Source organism: Phyllobates terribilis, unplaced genomic scaffold, assembly GCF_046119375.1.
Source record: "Phyllobates terribilis strain yellow unplaced genomic scaffold, ASM4611937v1 Scaffold_9__5_contigs__length_417890890, whole genome shotgun sequence".
Taxonomy (NCBI): domain Eukaryota; kingdom Metazoa; phylum Chordata; class Amphibia; order Anura; family Dendrobatidae; genus Phyllobates; species Phyllobates terribilis.
The window spans coordinates 120,026,502-120,032,501 of NW_027362769.1; the positions used below are offsets into that span (position 1 = coordinate 120,026,502).

The following is a 6,000-nucleotide window of genomic DNA, read 5'->3' on the forward strand; positions in this document are numbered from 1 at the left end:
CTTTCAGTTGAGTAATACTGAGAATATTAATACCTGGAAGAATTTATCCACCAATGCATCCATTGTTTCATTGCTTCAATGTAGCCAGAATGAACAATCAAGTTTGCAAATAATCTTTATTAAAGTATCCAACCATTTATTGTCCACAGCTCCTATGCAGAGCTATACAACAGATGTAGGATGAATCACTAAAGAATCAGACTACAAAACTACATTGCTTGTAGTCTGTAACCATGGAAAAACATAAATCTGCATAGCAACTACAGACATAGGATATTTTGAAAATCTATATAAAATCTGCTCCATTGTTATAAATGTATTGTTACTATTCGTTCGATTTGATAAAAATAAAGGTATTTTCAGAACTCATAATTTAGACATTTTTCATTCATCTTGCATCTTTCCATAACTCAAAATGTCGGCTCATCATTGGGGGGTGGCTGTCAATCGCACTGAGCGATAACAGCCGCCCCTCTCTATACACAGAGCGGTGACCGAACCCAGACCACTAATTGGGGACAATAAAGTTGATTTCCTCCCAGTAGTGGGGCTTAAAGTGCCGGCGCCGGGCAGGTTCCGAACGCTATTAACCTGCAGATTTACTCCATATCTGCAGGTTAATAGCATGCGTCTCCGTGTGTGCACGCAACACCACAAATCTTACTTCAGTTCAGAACTGGAGTAAGATATATGGCAAAAGGAATGCTGCCACCCATCATGAATTTGATGAGCGGAAATTACCATGACCCCCATCCCGTCCCACCTCTGCCCACTTTGTTGAAGCTGTGCGAAAATGATGTGAGAATGATAAAAGTCCCAAAATGTTAGCGCAGCCTCCCATTACCACTTTTCAAAGCTTTTTACATTTGAATTCAGGCGGAAAAACTTTGATAAATTGAGGTCTATAACTAAGAACTCATAATAGTAATATTACTATTTTACATATAAAAAATGTCTATTATATATATTTATATACTGTATATAGCCAGCTTGAAGGTAGGTATGCACCTTTCGAACTAATGCATCCGCATTGTAAAGTATACTGTATATTTATGTACAGGTGAAGGCGTACTCTTTTGCTTTTTTTTCAATGGAAACATTGCAGCTGCTTGTCACTCACAGACAGGTGACAACACACAGACATCAGTCTGTAAACACCAGCATTGTTCCAATATGACGAGTGAACGTCCTACCACTTATCCTCTTGTCCTCATTAAATGCCTGAGTGAGCAAGAATCCCATTTCCATAGGTATCAGACATAGATTCCAGGCAGTGTCACCTTTCATAATCAATATTCCACCTGTGTATATGAGTCTCCAAAATCCACTGTCAGATCTGAGCACTGAGCTTTACACACCCCTATCTCTATCTATCTATCTATCTATCTATCTAGTATCTATCTATCTAGTATCTATCTATCTACCTATCTCATATCTGTCCATCTATCTAGTATCTATCTATCCCATATCTATCTATCTATCTATCTATCTATCTCATATCTATCTATCTATCTCATATCTATCTATCTATCTATCTATCTATCTATCTATCTATCTATCCCATATCTATCTATCTATCTAGTATCTATCTATCTATCTATCTATCTATCTATCTATCTAGTATCTATCTATCTAGTATCTATCTATCTATCTCATATCTATCTATCTATCTCATATCTATCTATCTATCTCATATCTATCTATCCCATATCTATCTATCTATCTATCTATCTATCTAGTATCTATCTATCTATCTATCTATCATCTATCTATCTAGTATCTATCTATCTAGTATCTATCTATTATATATCTATCCCATATATTTCTATCTATCTCTTATCTATCTTTCTCATATCTATCTATTAATATATAGTCTAATAATATATCTATCATCTATGTTATCTATCTATCCATTTATCTTCTCTCTAGAAACAAAAAAAAATATAGCAGCAGACGTGCAGGTATAGGTGGAAGGCCACAGGTTGAAACCCACCAACCTATGCTACCTTGATAATGGCTCACTTGCTCTTGAGCCGAAACATTGTCACCTGTTCACATGGGCCAATAAATACATATTTTTTTGCAAGGAATCTGCTATTGAATGCTGTCTACTTTCTTTGCTTTTTTTAAAATCTATCACATATCTATCTATCTATCCAATCCAGCACATCCTAAAAAAAAAGAGAAGCATATGTAAACAGGTTCAAGCTATTATGATTGCATAATATACAAACCATGGAAAACAGCAGCCTCTATGTACTCTGCACATTTTGTAGTGTACTATTGGAGGTGGTAACTTCCTCCATATTTGACTGAGCACTCCTCCTCCTGTCATCAGCATAAGGCCACATTCACATGTTCAGTATTTGGTCAGTATTTTACATCAGTATGTGTAAACAAAAAACCAGGAGTGGAACAATCGGAGGAAAAGGTATAATAGAAACACGTCACCACTTCTGTATTTATCGCCCACTCCTGGTTTTGGCTTACAAATACTGATGTAAAATACTGAACAAATACTGAACGTGTGAACGTGGCCCAAGGCTTAGTGTTGGATGATACTTGCCCTTTACATTTGTCAGTGTTTGGCCCGGGAGAGGCACATGTGATAAATATTGGGTTATGGATCTCACCATAGAAAGGTACGCCTTGTCATGGCTGGTGGGCTCACATGAATTGATCAATATATTACCTTCATTATATAAATATATTCTATACAGCAGTAATGCAGTTTAAACTTCATATTTTCAATGTTTGCATATACCTTAGCGCTAACTGATGCTGCTGTATTATTGATCTCATATCTATGTATGTATGTATGTATGTATCTATCTATCTCATATGACCAATGCACTAGTCCACTAAATTCCATCAACACAATATTTGATATGCTACACTTTTAATCATGTTCCAAGTCACACAAGTGAAATGATGTGCACATCCTATCTGACATTCCCACTAAGACTCTGTTAACATTTAGTAATCCGCCCATAAGGGGCATTTGCAGTATTAGCCACTCTCATTGGTATTAAGCCTCACAACTGGCAGCAGATCTAGAATGCTTAAGTGACAGCATGGTCTGTAAGCGCCTGTGCAGCTGGTCACTTCCAGCTTTCTCAGCCAACCCACTTTCTCAAATGTTTATATGTCACACCTGCCTACATATATATATATATATATATATATATATATATATATATATATATATATATATAATATATATGCGCATGTATCAATGATTAGAATGTTCACATTGTTATGAAATTACATATAGTATAAACTGTTCCTTACACTTAGTATAATTTATGATATGGACTGTAAGCCTCAGGAACAATATACTATATATGATGCAGCTAAGTCAGATCTCCAAATACAAACTGATTATTGCACTGCAGGCAAAGGAATTCTCACCCCTCTGACCTTTATCCATCCTGTTCTAGATATATATCTTTACTCAACAAAATATAACATTACTGACAAGGCTAAACTCATAGTACATTTGGAGACTAAGACAATTCACTATAATCATACACAAGAGAAGCCAGTCCACTATGTACAAGTCATATAGAGTGATTATTGGGCTATATACACACACACACGAATAACAACAAATTTACAGAAAAACATCTCCCATCTATCGATTTCCAATATACAGCTAATACAGTAATGATTAAGCAGTGATCTTGCCTCCATGGGTTAATATCAGACTAAGTATGAATACGATGAAAACCGCCTCCAGTTATTTCATAAAACACCAACATATTCGCTCATACGCTGACACTCTACAGTTTCATGAGCATTTAATGATGATCGTTACATTTTACTATTATTTTTGCATTAGCATCATCATTGTTCTGGTTACATCATTATTCTATTCATTGATTAGTTATGATTTTCATGACAACATTTTTTTATATTTGCTACTATTTGTAAAAAAATAAATAAGAAAACGCAGTCCCCTGGTTTGCCTGTATAACAAAACGCAAAGCAAAGAAAAAAAAACATAGCCTAATTTAAGTTGTTCAGTCCCCCCCCTTCAAAAAAAAGTACAAACTTTTAAAGGACTTCAAGTTCATATAACAATTATTTTTCTTTTTTGTAAATAAGAACAGCAGTATTGTATAGCATCACACACAATGCAGACTTCTCATGACAGAGCTGCTCTTTGATGTTCAACATTCTTATGGAGAGAGGTAACATAATATCAGACTGTCATTGTATCAGTGGAGAGCAATGGTGAATTATATCCATCTCTCTACCTTTCTATCCATCCAATTATCTTGTGTCTGTTTCATATTTATCAAACAATTGCGTAAAGTCACAACAAACACTTAAAAATTGCAACAATCTTCACAAACAGCCACAACTTCTATGTAATTGGAAACCAGAACTGGAACTTGCTCTCCTAATATTATTCCATAGGGTAACACCATGTGTACAATTCCCATCCTTCCAGGTGCTTTGGTAAACATATATATCTACATATATAGCATTAAGAAGAAGGGGCCTGCAAACTAAAGCCTCTGTCCCCTGAAGAAACACTGAGTGATCCACACATGGTAGCAAGGAAGCAAATCAGAGTTGATGGGATGCACTGAAGGAAAAGCCAGACACAGCAGCTACCATTTTCTGATTAATGTCACCAGCCTAGAAAATCTGTAATGGTAGCAGCTCTGTGCCTGTGACATTATTAGCTAGAGAAGGACCAGAGGGATAGAGAGAGAGAGAGAGAGAGAGCAAGTGAAGGGATGCAGTGAGCTGAATGTGGCAGCTCACACCAGGATGCTGCATCCTTTCTCCATACATTGCTGGAGCACTTGGTACACAGCTGCTTGGAAAGAAGAATCAAAGCTGGCAGCACATACCATCAGTGCAGGATGGATCCTTTGTAGGTCCTGAGAAATCACTGCAGAGGTTGTCACCAGAAGCCTGGGAAACACAGAGGCTTGATATCCACATGCAAGTGATGCTGCTGCCTGCAGCTGCAAGAGGCAGAGAACAGCAATGAGAAGGGGCCTCCCTTGCCAGGCAGTGGCTGCCTTCAATGCACACAAGCCCAGCCTTCCATTACAATCCACACACGCCCAGAGTCAGGTTTACTCAGTGCAAAGAGAAACTGGAGCCTGGCAAGTCAGTGTCCCTGATGTCACAAGCCCCTCCTGGTCCAAAACAGGGGGGCACTGCTGCACTCCCTGTATAGTGAAAGGTTACACCAAGTGCACAGATGGAGAGAGCAGGAGTAGGTGGCAGCTATATAATACAGAAAGGCGTTTTTTCTTCTATAGCACATAATTAGTAGGACTCATCACACTCCCACATAGTGTATAGCTCCAGGCTGTCATAAAATGTCGTTTAGTTTCTGATCCAATGTTAACGTATAGGTAAAACGTACAGCAAGGCGTGAGGTTAGATTACTAATGATTCCCAAGAGGTGCTGCAGCAGCTGTTGGTTTTCAAGAACCTTAAAAAAAGCCACAAATATTACTACAGCTTAGTCACTTAATGTATATTTTCCTGTGATTTTGCCTTTTCAGTGCAGTAATCCATGATGGTTATAGTTTGGGGCACAGATGTCTTGTATAGGACTTCATATTAAAATTCTCCCCTAGTATAATATAAGCTATTGTGTACATCAGAAAAGACAGTAGTTGAAACTATCTATCTATCTATCTTATCTTTCTATCTATCCATCTATCTATATATCCATCTATCTATCTATCTATCTATGAAAAAAATAGAGGCAGCACTCCAATAAATGTGGAAAGAAAAAAAGGGGACTTTAATTATCCCATATAAAAGTAGCCAGAGCACATGTCGGTATAAGTGCAATGCATAGGCGCGTATGCACATGGAGGTTAGGTTCTGCGCACAGAACCTAAGATAGAAACGAAATTAGCAAATGCCCTGTAATAAGTACAGTGGGGAAAATAAGTATTTGATACACTGACAATTTTGCAGGTTTTCCCACCTACAAAGAATGGAGAGGTCTGTAAATTTTAT

General features: G+C 37.3%; 1 protein-coding gene across 3 annotated transcripts in view; it reads right to left on the bottom strand.

The window, feature by feature from the left end:
* Nucleotides 1-5,135, bottom strand: part of B3GALT1 (beta-1,3-galactosyltransferase 1) — a 513,983-nt gene extending 508,848 nt beyond the window's left edge. For 2 of the 3 annotated variants that reach the window (XM_073647010.1, XM_073647011.1), the window contains exon 1: nt 4,866-5,130. The gene's annotated coding sequence lies outside the window, so the exon portion shown is untranslated. Of the gene's footprint in view, nt 1-4,865 lie in introns of all 3 variants that reach the window. The other variant, XR_012250678.1, reaches the window with a different exon arrangement.
* Between the last annotated feature and the right edge of the window lie 865 nt (nt 5,136-6,000).